General features: G+C 30.2%; 1 long non-coding RNA gene across 2 annotated transcripts; it reads right to left on the bottom strand.

Moving 5' to 3' along the window:
• Positions 1–1,197: 1,197 nt before the first annotated feature.
• On the bottom strand, positions 1,198–17,119 carry LOC129989281 (uncharacterized). 2 transcript variants are annotated; one of them, XR_008785747.1, is made up of 3 exons: positions 16,971–17,119; positions 3,727–4,133; positions 1,198–1,836 (listed from the first exon to the last, which is right to left on the bottom strand). It is a non-coding gene; the product is annotated as an uncharacterized LOC129989281 (long non-coding RNA). The 2 variants fall into 2 exon arrangements; XR_008785746.1 differs by lacking the exon at positions 16,971–17,119 and adding an exon at positions 4,616–4,742.
• Between the last annotated feature and the right edge of the window lie 1,091 nt (positions 17,120–18,210).

The raw sequence follows: 18,210 nt of genomic DNA, 5'->3' as shown, positions 1-18,210 counted from the left end.
AGTTTTAGATATTTAATTTATAAGTTCCGCAACATATCATTTTTTAAGAATGTTAATCATCATGTTGATCAGACATGGATTAATTTTTTAAAAGATTATATATATTCAAGGAGACATCCGTTTGGCTGGCCGGCCTGAGCCAATCGGATGTTATACACAAAACGAAAAGAACCCATTTCTTTTCATTTAATAAAATTAATTTTCCTATAAATACAAGAATATTACCAAAAGTTAATTTAAACATTTTTGCAATTTAAAGATTTAAAATATTAAGACTGATTTTAAAAATAAATTTATATAAAAAATATCAAAAATGTTAAGGAATGTAAAAATGGCAATATATTTTAAATTATTTGCACAGATGATAGAAAAAAAAAAGTTTGGAAGCATTTTTAAAAATAGAATTAAAAGAATATTTTTATATGAAGTTAAATGCTGTAAAGCATTACTAGTATCTTAGTTACCAGCAAAAATATTAAATACTTTAAGATTGTATAAGAAATTTCATGAGAAAAAATAACTCAAGAAGTATTTGTTACAAGATTTTTAAATGGTTACAGTAATAATAATAGTACATAATTAATAATTAAATTTAATGCACAATATCCAGCTTAGTTTTATGTAAGCCAGCAGATTTTTCATGACATATATAAGTTACAAATATGAAATTATTCCCAACAAGAACTTTTCAGCAAGATTGCAATCAGAATGTTATCACAAGTATTTGTTCCACCTTCAAAAATATACAACATTGCCATTATGAGTTCAGCTTCGACTAATATAAACATGCTAAGCATTAATTTTTATATTAAAGTCTCGATTCTTAAATATGAACTTGTACTGAAAACTCAGGAGTCAAATATTCGACTAAACAATGAAAAAAAAATCCATTTCACATATATTTGAAATGAATTAAAATCATTTCAATGCAGACAGAGACGAGTATAAAAATACCACCAAATGAGAAAATTCACAATTTCAAACATAGCTGAACCATTTATAAAAAAATTATGAAGATGAAAGAACTCTTGATTACAGGAATTCGCAACATTTCATTGAATATTAACCATTGAAAAGTTTCATATAGAAAAAAATTAAATTGATGAATGCAACCATTTTTTTAAAGCTTTAAACCTCTAAATAACAAAGTTTGGCCAAACTTTCCATAATGATAAATGTGGATTGGTAAAACTTCAGATATATTTTTTTTTCCCCATCAGAAAGATGCATTTTCAAAATTACCATCATTGCCACGCGAGGGTTGTTTTTAGATGGTATTTAATAGAATGCAGACTAAACATAAAACATGGCAAGTAGTGAAGGATTATTAAACACTAAATGAGTCCTTGATTCATACTAGACTTTGATACATTTAAATTTTGGTTCACAAATATAAAATAATTGTTTCTAACATATTCAAATTCTATTTCATGCTTGATATATTGTTCTGTGTTGGATTTGGACTTGAGATGATGATAAACTGTTTGATAAATATAGTTCTTTTAAGTCAATTTATGCAGTACATTTAAAATATAGGATACTTGCACAATCTTGTGATTTTTTTGGAATCTTCAAATAAGTAGGAACCCTAAGCTATGACTTACACAGTTATAAATATTTAACAACTACTTTCAATGTCAAGCTGGGTTTTTTTCCCTTCAAATTTTTCGCCTTTTATGCATTGCAGATATTGGAATTAAAACTTGATGAGGTTCCACGAAAACCCTCAACCATGTTTCGAAAGACGGATCACCATCTAAATATCATGCCATCATACATAAACTGAGATCTGACGATGTATGCGGATATTCACCTCCAAGACTTCCAGACTTAACCCTGAAAAGGAATTTTTAAACTTATAACATCAAAGTGAAAATGGATGACAAAAGAAAGGATGTAACATGTTACTCAAGAACTAAAATATTTTATGGTCAGTATGAATCAACAGAATTGAATTTGAAATTTTTTCGTGCATTTTCTGATAAAGATTTTATCTTCATCACCAGCATAAAAAGTGTGGATTTGGACATGAATACCACGATTTGCTTAGATTTTTATTTTGTATTTCAATAGTATAGCGAAAAATTCCGAATATGTATTTTGAAAACCTGAATTTCGATCGATCAAAACCAATATTCGACATAACGACAATTCTAATAACGATATCGCATATCAAAATTCGTCTGTCTCAACTGTTGTGTTTTTAAATCTTCGTTTTTATATATATACTCGAATATGTAGAACTACATTAGTCAACCAAATGACGGATTTGCACTCGATTTGAATCTACAATTTAAATACTAAAACTGTACCAAATTTTGTTTATTTAGCTTATTTATTTATCTATCAGAGTTCTCTTTTTTTCAGAATGAGAAACTACTGTGAAGGGATTTTATTCAAAATGAGATAGAAATCTACAAAATTTAATGTCAAAACCAAATATCAATTTTCATCCGCCTAACTAGATTCATTTTTTGAATTATATGCACAAATAAAGTGACAGAAAGACAGTTCCAAAACTATGGAACTTGCAGATCTAAATCTAGAAAATATGAAACTAGCAAATTCGTCAAACTTTCGGGTTCGAAATGTGAAGATTACAGCGTTTTGTGTAATTTTTCATATGCTTTATATAAAATACTTCGGTTTTATATTATATAACGAATTTTTACAAGAGTTTCATGTGGACGACCCAGCAGCTACTAATTCCTGAAGACAGCCTCCCAAACTTCTTACATCGCATCTTTAAAATTTTTCCGAAACTTGAAGCAATTCTGATTTTTTTTCAAATTGTGTTCAGCTTTGAATTAGAAATGCGCAACACTTTGCAAAATATAAGCATCACTTGAGAATTCTTAGAAAAGTTTTATCTTTCTTAATAATGCTCAAATTCTTAATATATAATATAAAGTTATTTCATTATGAACTTAAATCTATTCTTAACACTTTCATCGAAAACTTCATTATTCAAAATAAATTACCTGAAACATTTCTCATGGAAATTGTCTCCTCTCTTAGAAATGAAGAATAAGTATCTTTCCTGATCTTGCAGCTTCAAAAATTCTGTATAATCACAACTTTATTCTGAACGGGTAAACAAGTCATCCTGAAAAAGAAAATATGTCCACATAAATCCAATATTTAAAAAAATATTCAGTTTAAATCTAATACTTTAACATATTTCAAAATTGAAGAATCGTATTTTTTGCTGAGTGGCATGGCAGCTAATAAAAAAAATGTCACGTAGAAATAAATAGGAAGATGAATTGATCATAAAAAGTTTTTATTTTAGAAAATTCAATTAAACTAATTCCATCACAAAAAAGGAAATCTAGAAAATAATTAAATAAAATATGCATAAACTTTTAGAATTACTGAGGAATTATGGGATGACAGAAAAATCGTTTGCCATTTAATCAGTTTCTTTTTAACAAGAGTTGGATATTTATTTTATATCCAAAGCAATATTGATACATTATTTACATTCAAGATTTTGTTTCTTGCTGGTATATAAAAGGAAGCATTGCTGCAAAGTTGAGCATAAAGCTAAATTTAATAATAGTGAAGAGAAAATTGCATGAAAATAAAATTTGCATCTAAAAATTATATCTGTGTACCTAAACGCGATCTAAAAAATTTTTTTGTAGAGTAATGCGCTTAGAAGTTAAAAAATATATATAATTTTTAGAAGTTAAAAAAATAGATATCCAAGTTTAAGTAAATTACCTGTAAATGACGATCAGGTTAGGTGCCGATCAACTGGAAAATAATGTTGTCTATCTTCAAAATTTTCTTGAAAGAAGTTTCGGATCTTAAGTTTTGGTTAAGTAGTTTTATTTCACAATAACCCGTCTTCTCTTGGAACTTCTGTTAATATAAGCCCATCGACTAATTCTTTTTACTTTAATTGTTCAATTTCTGGATTTTCTTACCAACTGAAGAAAATTGCCTCGATTGTTGAAGGAAGAATACGAAATAGTTTAGGGTTTTTTTTAGATATAAAAAACCACCCACTAAATAAATTTGATTAATATATGCTTGCTCACTGGTTCCCAATGGACTTCTGTCTTTAGGAATGCTTCTGTTGCTTGATTTTCATTCTTAGATACAATTTATTTAGCATCTAAAGGCCTCTGAAAGAGAAAAATGGATTTGTGTTTATTCGAAACAGATATGAATCTATAATACAGAAAGGAATGCAATTTAATAATGTCCGTTAGTAACTGCGAATTTATCCAAGATAGAATTTACTTGAAATTCCATTGTTAACGTGATTGAACACAATAGAAGTTTTTCTAATTATGAAAGCTTTTGCTCATTGGCATCTGGAATAAAATTCCAGATGTCAATAAGCAAAAATTTAATATAGTGTGGAAATGTGAAAATATAGTGTGAAAATGTGAAATGTGTTTAATATAGTGTGAAAATCATTTAGTATGCCAAGTTTCTAGTAGAAATTTTCGTTGCTTCTGTGCGAATTTGTTAATAACTACATCCCATGGTATTTTTTTCATTTCACAAAACAAAAATAAATAGATTTTTAAATATTAAATGAGCATACAATGATTTTTAAAAGGAATTTCCTTTTATACTATTATCAAAATGTGGAACTTACCAAATCCTTGAATTTTTATAACTTTGAAACCATTCTTGAAAAGCCTTCCTTGAATATTCAGGAGAATTGGAATGGGCTGCAAATTGTCAAAATTTGTTTGCAAATGTCATTTCCCAAAACGATGACAATGAAGAATCCAGCTTCGTTTGTGAATTCTCGTCTTATCAGCAAATTACATATTTAATGATAAGTCAAGTTTCATGCTTGATGATTTCATATTGTCATTACTTTTACCAAATCAGCAAAATTACAGGAAGTGCATAACTTTCGCTTCTTATCTAAAATTCATCACATACAATATTTAAAGAAATTTTTGCTTCCAATCTGGATTAGAATCTATAATTTTATAATAATCTATAGAATTCGATTCTGAAGTTCTTGGGTGAATTTTAAAACGGATTCTTGAAGGAAGTAAAGAAATGGAAAACGAAATAGAAATCAAACCATATATCAAATCGTGAAGAACCTATTTTATACCATTTCCGTCTTAACAAATAATTGATTAAAATCTACAAATAAACATATCCCAAGATTTGAAGATTTCAAAAATTTAAGATTTTCTTCAATCTTTCCTATTTCTTGTGGTTTTAATTTCATTTGAGTTCGGAAGCAAGGCTTTAAATTCTTTCATTTTATTTATAAATTTTGATAGAAATATTCAAAATCTAAAAAACAGTTTCTTTCTATTGCGCAACTTTTTTTTTTTGTCGTTCAATTCAAATTTGATTCTTGATTTTATCCATACTACACGACAGAAATTTCTTCCCTTAGAACATTAGAGTTGCAAGAAAAATTCTGTAATTGTCACAAGTACTTAATACAATCTTGTAAACTTCCTTAAATTAGCCACTAAATTGTTTAAAAATGGAAGTTAAACTTCAAATTCTGTTGTCAATCTTTTTTTCCGCTTATCGAATTTGTTATCGTACACTTTTCTTAAGTTGCCATTTTATTGTGAAGTTCTGATTCCATTTCAATTCCATTTGTAGATAAGGAAGCTTCTTTTTTTACTAGGTTTCCTTTCTCATTAGTTATTTCAACTGATTTCAAGCAATTTTAGGAAATATTCTACAAGGCTCTCGCCTTTGTCACAGTGGACCATATGAATTAACACCACGTAATTTTAGTTCCTATCAAAAAACTATTGTAAAAAAACTCTTGAAAATTAGTTTAAACATGAAAAAAAAAGGAGATAGGTTTGCAAAAAATGGCCGAATCAATATCGAAATCGAATAGAAAAAAAAACTATGAAAGCAAGTAAATTGTTATTGAAAGGATATTCATAATCCGTAACCTATATTTATTGAATTTTCCCTAAATGAATTTTATTAGATTAAGTTTATAATTAACTAGTCTGAACACTTCGTACCAATTTCTTATTATAGTTCCCTGCGGAATTGTTCAGTTTATGAATTTTAATATTTCGCCCCTTTCTAATAAACTTTATTCGTCCAATATTAATAGTTGCTTTTTCCGAAGGATTCACTTCAGGATATTTTTTAAAGGCATATGAAATCTTCCTTTCTGAAAATTTAGAGGTGAAAAATTCATCCTGGCTCTGATCCAGATAACTTCCTTATTCGAGTTTATTCGAATTTAACCGAAATTCAATTAATGCATTTAGCGCACGTAGGAATTTAAGCTATGAAGATGAGGGGAAAATTTTGGTTACAAAATAGATAATTTGTTGTGCTATATAAGACATTTGTTTTAAGGTTGATCCCTACTTAGAGGCGACCAAACTGAAGCTACCATAAAGCTGATATGCTCCGACATACACAGTGGTGTTTTACCAATAGTATGAAAATTGACAATCAGACTTGCCTATTCACTATTTTTTATAGTTTGAAATAGGGATTAAAGTTCCAACACGTTAGAGGATTGGAAATGATTATGTTTGTGACATGCTTCTGAACATTTAAAAAAGGCAGTTTAGATAAAAAAAAATTATGCAATGAAACACTTGAGAAGTTTTCTATTTCGACTTTCGCGTATGCATGCACACAATATGGAGAGATTTTTTCTTTTATTTCGTATTACAATTAAAAGTACGTATGCATTTTGGACCTCATCCTGTTCATCAATCGAGTTGAATATTCGTCACATTTGATTTTGGCGACAAAACCCATACACAATTTAGTTCTACGAACCGTTTAGTGAATTCCATCCGTCTAGTTTGTTGCGCCCTCGAGTCATAGAATGCAAATAAAAATAATTATCAAAACGTTTTTTGAATTTTGGCATGATTAAAAAGTAAATACGTAAAATCTTCAAGTCCAGTTTTAGCACAGTAACATTACGACTTGCATATCTGAGGTAAATAAAATCCATATGGTAAGATTATTGACAATAAACTACCAATAATTTTTTACAGTTTCGGTCGTTTCAAAAGGATAAATAGATAATAACAGATTGATTTGCTATTTCCAATTTTTCAGAATGAATGAAAGATAACATTAAAACAATTTTGGAAAATTCTTAAACCTTTACACTTTTATGCAAAATGTTAAATTTAATCGAATTCATAATTTTGTATACAACTTTGTATATAGCTTTGTAAATAATACTTCAAAACTTTTGAAAAGAATCTCCAGAAATGGATCACGAATGGTATATCAAAATCTGAATTTGCTTCTCTGCGCAAGATCAATGATCAAATAATTAAAAAAATTGGGTCTAGCTATAAAAGATTTGACAAAAAGTATAGTTATTTTTATCCGATTCGTTTAATGTTTTTAAAATTCTATATCTCGAAATGATCTCATTATATGGTAGGTACTAGATTAAGATGTGGGTATGAACTTATATATTCTTAAAGAAGGAGATCAGATTGATCAATCCTTTCCACGGTAAGAAAAACCCTAACATTATGAATTTAAACTCACCGAAATCGTTCTCAATCTGGTGAATTTCAACTGTCCTAACTGGTTAACATTTCCAAATTCATTTACGCAAAGTCAGTAAATGCTACCTGTAAAATACAACAGAATAGTTGACTCGCAACAAAGGAAAGGCAATAATCCTTATAATAAATTAGAATAAAAATGCTTTTTCTAAAAAACGGAAAGCTTCCAGAAACAAGAAACCCTTTGCATACTGTACATCAATAAACATGAACAAATTTCCTTTCGAAATGTGGATATTCCAGCAGCAATAAAATCATTAAATCCATATGTTACCATAACCAATAAGATATTTCTCACAATCAATGAATTACCACGACTTTCAATCCATATCCTACACTACTATAATCCAGCAAAAATCATTTCGAATTCAATACTAGTAACTGAAAGCTACACTCTAAGATCTGCACACTATGCTCCACCGCACACACTGCATGGTACGCACCACTTCCCACACAACTCCACACACTTCACACTGCATAGTACGCACAACTCCACACCATCTAAAACCATTGATAACATTCTACAAATCCACCTACTTCCATTTCAAATGCGAACTGCCACAGCAAAATTCACAGTTTACTCATTACCCGCACCGAAAGAACCCAGAAGCTCAGCACACACTCCATTCATTACCCGCACCGAAACAACCCAGAAGCTCAGCACACACTCCATTCATTACCCGCACCGAAACAACCCAGAAGCTCAGTACACACTCCATTCATTACCCGCACCGAAACCACCCAGAAGCTCAGCACACACTCCATTCATTACCCGCACCGAAACAACCCAGAAGCTCAGCACACACTCCATTCATTACCCGCACCGAAACAACCCAGAAGCTCAGCACACACTCCATTACCCGCATTGAAACAACCCAGAAGCTCAGCACACACTCCATTCATTACCCGCACCGAAACCACCCAGAAGCTCAGCACACACTCCATTCATTACCCGCACCGAAACCACCCAGAAGCTCAGCACACACTCCATTCATTACCCGCACCGAAACCACCCAGAAGCTCAGCACCCACTCCATTCATTACCCGCACCGAAACCACCCAGAAGCTCAGCACACACTCCATTCATTACCCGCACCGAAACCACCCAGAAGCTCAGCACACACTCCATTCATTACCCGCACCGAAACCACCCAGAAGCTCAGCACACACTCCATTCATTACCCGCACCGAAACCACCCAGAAGCTCAGCACACACTCCATTCATTACCCGCACCGAAACCACCCAGAAGCTCAGCACACACTCCATTCATTACCCGCACCGAAACCACCCAGAAGCTCAGCACACACTCCATTCATTACCCGCACCGAAACCACCCAGAAGCTCAGCATTCCATTCATTATACGCTCCGGCAATCCAGAAGCACTCATTCCATTCATCTACTCCAACAATCCAGAAACTGCCCATTCCATTCGTTATTCACTCCAACAACGCAACAGCCCTGAATGTTTCTAACTTTCGAACATAACACACGCAAAGCAAACATCCGAACGCAAAGCTCATGAATTCTTTTCATTCACCTCTATTCTATAAATTTTCTCATTCCACACATTACGAAATCAATCACAATTCAGTTGTACATCACGCACTTCCAGGATTCAGTTGTCAGATTTCCGCACAAATTATCCAAACTCCAAAATTATTTCATATGCCTCCAATTGTTCACTCGAAAATTTCATATACCTCTGCAACTATCCACAATTCTCACATTGCATGCTGTACATTATTCACATACTTCTGACAGTCACCATGTACAATTCTCGGCCTCTAAACAATATCCATCGCATAGCAAGTTCTCACACTTCGTATATTGCATGTGCAATTTTCAATTCACATTTTTTAAACTAATAAAGAGCAAAACATGCATTACATATATATCAATAATTTTGCGTAAAATTCATCGAGATATTCTAGAGAAAAAAAGCGCATAGAGATATCCAAAAAATGTCCTTCATACCGGTAGTATCTATCCACTTTGCATCATTGACGTGAAATAATTCTTGACTACTTTTATAGAAACATTCGCATTTTTCATAAGTGATTATATATAAACGAATTCTATAAAAATCTCATGCCAAATTACCAATAAGATTTTAAGCAAATTGATAAAATATTTTTTCCCCATTTCGAATACCATAACATTTAGAAAAGGACAGTATTTGGAATAGATTACTTTTTCTATATATCCTTCCTACGGCAATTTTTCCTTCGACATACAATATTGTTTTTAGACATCTCAATGTAAAATCTTAAAAATAAATTGTTAATAGACCCGCTTCATCGAAAATCTCAAATATAAAGCAGAAACGAAAATTGCCTTTTTGTGTAGAAAGATTACCGATTAGTTTTAATTTTTAGATTGAAACAATTGCAAAGGAGCATTCTGAATTGTCATATTCATAAGAATTCAAAAGTAACTAACTACACAAGATAAACATTTATTAAATTTCCAAATGAAAATTTGGAATTAAACTACAGTTAGCATTAAGCCAGAAAAAAAAATCATTTAAATTTTTTAGTGATATACATCAAAGCAACTTTAGGACTTGTAAATTCTGTTCAACAAATCGATAACTGCAATGATAATTATGATTGACTATCTTTATGGTAAGTGACAATTAAAGTAAGATCTCAATGTTATCTTAAGATTCGATATTTTTGCCATTTATTAAAAAAAATATTCATCTATCTAAGAGAGGGAAATTCAATTTCAAGATAGAATTTTTAAAAATGGATCACAGAAATTAAGTTTTCTAGAAAATTTCAGATCAAAGTTGGATACAAAACTAAGAACTCGATTTGATTTAACACTTTACATAAAATGCTTATGGTATTTGGAATTTTCTTAATTGTTTTAATGCGATTCTCGATCTTCCGGTAAAACTGGTAATAGTGTGGGGAATAGCTTATAAGCCAGTTAACAACGTTACCCGAGCGATTGCTTTTGTATCGTGGTTATGTTACTGGTCTGCAAACCACAAGGTCCCAGGTTCTATCCTCACTCATATCAATCTTCCACAATAGAGGATTAATCCGTATCCATTTGTATCTTTTAATGATTTCTGAAATTAAAACGGTTTTAAGTTTGTTAAATATTCTTACCATCTGAATAGTTTATTTTCTCGCATACATATGCAAGATGCAATGTTATTGTTACAAAACGGAAAATTAAATATTACATGTTTCGATCCTTCTCTAGTCCTAAAAACAATTTGGGATTTCTATATATGAATTCGATAACGCAGAAGCGAAAAGAAATTGATGGAGGAAATTCATTAAACAATCTTTGCATCAAAATTGCGTATTTGTCAAATTTTGAACAAATTTCGTCTGTTGAAGTCTGTCGGTTCGTCATAGTGTATGTGAGCACATCTAATGAACAATATATTTATTCACATCTTTGAAATTAGGAATATGATTTTGTCACTGAAAGTATGGATTTGTATTGATTTCAAACCCCATCATTGAAGAAGTGTTTGTCTATATTCCTATACATGCAGATGTGAAAGCAATAATTTGAATGCAAAGAACCGAATGAATTTATTTTATTCAAAATACAATGTAGCTCTCAAATTTTGAAATTTTTTTTAAGGATAGCCTTTATGTCCATGTGTATGTAAACAAGATACCAGAAGCACAAGCTACATAAAAATTCGGTATATGCCTTATCGCCAAAATCGGATTTGCCAAATGTTGGACGTGATCGATGAACAGAATGAGGTCCAAAAATCATACGCGCCTTTAAGTATAATACGAAACAAAAGGGAAATCTCCCGTACTGTACACGCGTACGAGAAAGTCGAAATGGGAAATTCACCAGGTAATTTCATTACAGAATTTATCTAAACTGCCTTTTGGAAATGTTCAGAAGCATCTCGCATATATAACCATTTCTATTCCTTTAATGTGTTGGAATTTTAATTCCTATTAGAAATTGTAAAAGATAATTAAAAGGCAAGTCTCATTGTTAACTTCTCATAATATTGGTTAAACTCACCAGTGTCTCATATCAGTCTTATGGTAACTTCGGCTTGGTCACCTTTAAATGAGGAACAGTCTTGAAACAAATGTATTATATATCTAAATAAACAAATGTATTATATATCAAATTATCTTTTTTTCTATCTTGAATTTTCCACTCATCTTCGTAACTTGAAACTTCAAATGTCAAAAAGAACTAAATACATGCATGAAATTTTATCGAGTTTCGTATAAACCAGAGATTTTATAAATTTAACAGAATAAAAATAATAATCACAACCAAGATTAAACGCATCGATATCAAAATGCATCAAACATAATTTTAAGCTCAGCTAAAATTTTCTGAAATTAAAGCTTTCTGAATGTAACAAAACTTTTTGGACAAGACGAACATGACTACTTATCAGAAAGAAGAAATTAGTTGCCATTTGCAGAAATTACCAAAGAGTTCTAGGCCTAATTGAAGATTAGTGTGCACCAACTGTTTGTCGCCAATATTGCAACCCATCGGATCCTTATAGCAACCGTACTGCTGTTTTGTTTACTACTTTTTGCAATGGTTGAGTTGTACATGAACTACAATTACATTATGAAAAATGTTAAATTAAAAATATTAAAAAAATATCGATTAAAGATTTTAATTTTGTTCTTTATTATAATTAAAATTTATTAAATAAAGAAAGTTAAGCTTATAATTAAAAGTTAATTTCTTTCTTTTTTTTAATGTGAATACGAACAGAAAATATTTATTCTTTTGCAATTTTTAATTGTTAATATGCGCTTTAAAAAAATCGTCTGCATTCTCACTTTAAAAGACAGCTGCAGTGGAATTCTTCGCAGTTCTCGTAATTCTTTTGGTGTTATAACGGTTGGTTCCTTTCATAATTTGTTATGTCGGAAGTATTTCGAACCTGTAGAAGGGATGAAGGGTGAGTTAAATATGCATATTATATATATATATATATTTACGAGTTGATGAAGTTAGGAAAGGATGCTTGTTTGAAATTTTGTATTGAGAATGTTCCGATTGCTTATTTTTCCGTCTTTTCTTTCCTTTTGGTTATGTACTGTTTCTGTTATCCACACAGTCTTTATGTTCAATGTGCTAGCGAAGCTACTAGGTTCCCGCTCCCGCTGCTAGCGAAGCCGTAGGATGTTTTTTTTAAGTTAAAAAATTCTGCCCGGTGCCTTCTACAGATGCCGAAGGCATCTGTAGAAGGCACCGGGCAGTATGAAAAAAAAAAATACTTATCAGTAAAAAGTTCTAATTAGATGGCGGGAAATGGTAACCGTAACTGTTCCCGGAAGTATTTGTTTATTTTGTCCGCCATCTTTATTGGCGACTTGGCATTGTTGGCGCAGCTGGGTGCACACTAAAATTCACTTTTACCGATTTCTATAACAAACATGAGAAATTTATCAGCCTGAAATTTTAAATTTTCAAAATTCGTCAAAGTGTTAGGTTACCTATTATGATTTAGATATTGGCGTTTTTTTTCAGCTGCAGTGAAACCGTTTATCATTGCATCATCTTCAGAATTCATTTTTTCTGACAATTAAATGGTACTTCCCAAAAAAATTTATCCGATTTTACCATTTTAAACTATTTCATATCTTTGAAAACGGGTTACTGATAGATGAATATTCCGAAATTGAACATTCTTACTTGATTAAGTCCAGTGTTAGAAAAGAGAGATTTTGTAGAATACTTCCATTGTGAAACATCTATGTTCTATCTATGACACAAGCATCTTGTATTCGGTGCTCTTACGAATTGCCAATTTGCAGGATTACTATGTTTCTTAAAAGACGCCATTCTCAAATCTTGAAAAATTTTATCATTTTTACTCGAATGCTGCACAGAAGAGTTGAGCTATCTGATCCTTCTTCAGATTGTATCATCTTGAGAAATACTGGAAGAGAAAGAAGAAATTGAATTAGTTATTGCGAAGATTTTATATTGTTCTCTGAAATTAATGAACACTACAGTTCAAATTGAATACAGCAATTTATCATAAAAATATAAAACATTTATTCTATGAAAAATATACACATTAATTTATACAAGAATTATGGCCCGTGCGATTCAACTGTAAGCTGTTGCCAGCATTGTAGTTCTAATTACAATTATATTACATCGATATGACTCAAATTTAAAATAGAAAATGTGTTCTATGTACTCTATTTAGACTTATTTAAGAATCTAATTGAAAATTGACGCAATTACCAGGAAAAATAAAATTCTAGAAGAAAAATCCATGTTACAGATCTAAATAATGGATGGAAATAAAAAATTTCAAAACCATTTCAAACTAACGAAATACAAATACTTCTGTAAAAACGCGGTAAACTTAGAAAGTACTAAAAGTGAATATGTTGGGAAATCGCCAAAAACCATTCAGATTGGGTCTGAAAATATCGATTGAGGTACAAAAGGATAACCCACATTTGCGAATTTATTTTTTATAAATTAAATTTTCAACAAAATACACGAATTTCAATAAGAAGTTCCTTATGCAGGTTTGATTATATACGAATTAAAAAAATCTAGTTATATAAATAAGTGAAATTACAATAACTTTCAAGCTTAAAAATCCAGATATTTTACACAAATTTTGCTAACAAAGCTTTTCGTGATGGATTCACAAAAATTAAAAATAGTTAATTTTTATTGTCATATTTTCTCGATTAATATTAATTTATCTTTAGTTTTTTCATTCTAGTTTAGTAAAAATACTGTAGATTTTAAGTTTGTTTCCGAGATGCAACTCGCAGCGCTTCAATAAATATTGTATAATTCTTTAAAAATAAATGGTTTAAGGGAAAAAGCGCAATTTTTAAATATCGTTTGGTGCTCCGATTTTTATAATATACGAGATTTAGAAGTATTTTGGGAGCAAATATTCTTATTTTAAATCAAATTTAATACACGAGATAAGAATTTTTTTTTTATTTTGTATTATAATATTTAAAAGATAAATACATGTTTTTAAGATGAGCATTTATTTGAGTATGTAAGTATGTATGCGTTTCCATTCATTCAGGTGATATTTTTATATATATTTTCATATTTTTTCATAAGATTTATACCAAGTATCCAATTAGCAACAACTGTTCTCATGTGGTAAATGTAAATCCGAAACTATCGGTTATTTCGTCAAAAGCTAATAACATCCGGGCTAGGTCTGCTAATATATTACTAATATTTCATCTAATATTTTTAATGAAAAAAAAATTAGAAATAATGCGAGCTCGAATTTTTAGCGTAACTTGCGACCTATATTTGAATGCAAAAAATATTCAAAATTTTATTTTCACTCTAGAACTTAAAAACGTCTTAAAAATGACCATTGTAGTAAAGTAAAAAATAAATCTTAGCAAAATTTCAATGATTTTTTAAAAAACTATTTTGCTATAAAACATTGAATGTATGAGAAATGTTTTACGAGATTTCGTTACTTCCATTATTTGCCTACATTTGACTATTATTATAATTAAATTTAAAAAATAGTAATTTCACAAAAATCGGCTCTTGGGCGTAGTCATCTACCTTAATAATCCTCTGATTTATATCTTAACAAAGACAATTAAAAGATCGGTATGTCTTTTTCTATTTAATGGCTTTGATTTGGCAAGTTTCCAATTTTATCTGTAAAAAAATTAAAGAAAATTCGAACGTGTAGTCCTAATCACAGTATATTAATGTGAATGATTTGCCTCGTCTTCATCTGGCTTGATTGTATCAACTTTTGCATTCTACTAGTAACGATTTTTACACTATGCAATTTACAAAAAGAATAGCACCCAAAGAACATTAAGAACACGTTTAGGTTCATATTAAAATGTTAATTATTTTCTCTGGTAAACTTATTTCAGATTTTCAAATGTTTCCTTTGAATTTTGTTTTCAAAATTTTTACTCGTAATTATATCAAATATAATGTGTAATTAAAAAATAATTACACTTTAACTTCGCAATTTAAGTGAAAATAAAAGTGGATTGCTTGGTTCAAATTCCTTATTTTAATATTCAAGATTTACATCGTCTTGAAAAAACGTATTATATATGTATATATTCTGCTGTTTGAAAAACTCATTTAACAGGTGGTTTTCTGGAAGTATGTAAAGAAATTTAAAGTTTTGTTGTTTATATACCCTTATACAAGTCCCAAAATTTTGTGCAAGGACTGAGATATCTTTACTAAAAAATAAGTTGTGGGTTGATTTGAATTAAAATAGCATCCATGTACATGCATAACACGAATCATAAGATAATTGCATAATTAATACTCAAGACATTCAATAAAAATTATTCAGTTTTATGATAAAGTTTAATAATTATTTTCAGTTCTATGCACTATATATCAGCACTATCTTAAACAATTTTATAATATTTGTAACTAAATTTGCATTCATAGCATTAAAACTCATGAAAGTTGTTAATTGAAATTTCGATTACATGTCTTTCTTTTATACGTGTTTATATGCCAGTCTCTTGAAACACATAAACGATGCTTTTCTGCATACTAAATAATCCTGATTTAAACTTAAATAAATCCGCTGCAAGAAAAATTCAATGTCTGTAAGAAGAATTTAACAGGAAAAGTATTATCTAATAAACCAAATAGATATTATGGAAATAGACCGACGGTTTTATAACGAATTTAACACAACAAGCTGGATAATGCATAAGGATATTTTATCCTACAATAAATATGAAACACAGGCAACAAAAATACAGCTGAGATATAAATGAAGAGTATAATACTAACAACACAGGCTAGAAATTAATATACAAGCCGACATCAAATTGACATTTAAATAATAATAGCGCAATAGTGCTTGTTCATCGTACCAGTAGGTAATGTGATAGCACAAAAAGAATTTTCGTATGAGCATTTCGGGTTTTTTTTAGGTCCCCGATAACTATGGAATTTCCCAAAAGGATCTTGGGAATCTCGGGTGTTAATAATAGGACAATTAAGAGCCCAAATTCTTACATTTCCCAGACCGTTCGTCCCCGTTTCTTTTTCCAGAAATGTCACTGACGTCCAAAACAATGTCACAAAGAAACAGTATCGTAATAACATTATAACTAAACGAAACAGTTTAACTAGCTATTAAATAATGAATTAATTTTGCTGAACCTTCAATTTCAGCATTCCATAAGATATTTCTGACGATAAAGTATATACAAACACTTAGTACAAACTTCAATACAAATATTCAATTAGACACTAAAAATTATTTAATAACCTTTATGTTTTCTTCATACAGAACAAATGAATGATTTTTCGAAAATTTTGTTTAATAATGACTCGTTGAAATGTAGTAATATCTTAAATATATCAAAAATTTCACTCGCAAAATCATATCTATTTTAAAATGATGAAAACCAATTAACTCATTAAAAAATTATTGTTGCACTTATGAAGAAACAAAATAACTTACCTTTTAACTATCCGAATTCTAATGTCCATGTTCCAACATGGTACCAAAAATAGGAAGAGAACAACTAACTGGATTATCGGTACTCCACATTAGGAACCAACAAGGAGTGAATGAAATTCAATTAAATCATACTGAAATTTAAATTGTTATTAAAGTTGTACGAGATATCACGCAATAAACTTCCAAGAGAAAACTAATTATTGCTATTGCTCTATCAGGATAACGATAACTAATTCATCATCCTCTTCTTCCAGAAATTTCTACATGGTTGTTGCCTAGATGTCATAGAGATTCTTAAAAAGATTGAATATTTGGATTCGAACTCTAAAGAAATATGTGTTCATATACTAAAAGGTCTTTGTTTAATTTTATCATATTATCAACCTATGTCGAAACAACATGAGGCCGTTTTGATTACTCGTATACCAGAAAATATTGTTTTCGAACCCGAGATTTCGATGAATCTGCATATTTCAGATCTCTCTTAATTCAAAAAGAAAATTTTAGGAATGATTCTTTTCTGTCGCTCTGGCTATGAGTATGTATAATTCAAAAATGTTTTGAGCTAAACTGATTGAATTTGGTACTTGATTTTTGCCACTAAATTTATAGATTTCAATCAAATTTTGAACAAAATAAATCCCCAGAAAGTTTGTCAGTCTGTTCGATTGCAAAGGAAAACTTAACTACAACATTTGAAAAGTTAGACAGATAAATTTAGTACATAGTTTCAACATTTGAAGAGTAGAGCTACATCAAATTTTGGACCAAATTCAAAAATGGGCTGATCGTCTTTCAATATGAACCTTAACTTGCTTATTAACGTCAAAAATCAAAACCATATTGATTTACATGATCGAAGTAGTTTGGAATACGTTTTCGTTATTAAAATTGTAGCATTGTGCCAAGTTTTGGTTTTAATTGGACCAAAAAAAGGCATCTGAAATGCATACTTGATTTCCCTCACTGTATTACGAAGTACGAAACACTCATATGCAGTATTCTGGAAATAAAAATGTGAGCACTCATGGCGCTCTCTTATTACTCAATCCTCACAATTTTCATAAGGAGGAAAGAGATAACATCTCTATTAGAGAATATGCAAGGAAATTTCAGGAGGACCACTCCCGATGGTTTGCAGTCATTATTTTAAATTGCGTTCAGATTTCGAGATTAATACCAGAATCACCATTCCATCTCGAAACTTCCGCACCATACCATCAGTAGAAAATTTGATCTC

This window comes from Argiope bruennichi, chromosome 10, assembly GCF_947563725.1.
Source record: "Argiope bruennichi chromosome 10, qqArgBrue1.1, whole genome shotgun sequence".
Taxonomy (NCBI): Eukaryota; Metazoa; Arthropoda; class Arachnida; order Araneae; family Araneidae; genus Argiope; species Argiope bruennichi.
Note: the sequence above shows the minus strand (reverse complement) of the source record. Positions and strands in the feature narration are given on the sequence as shown.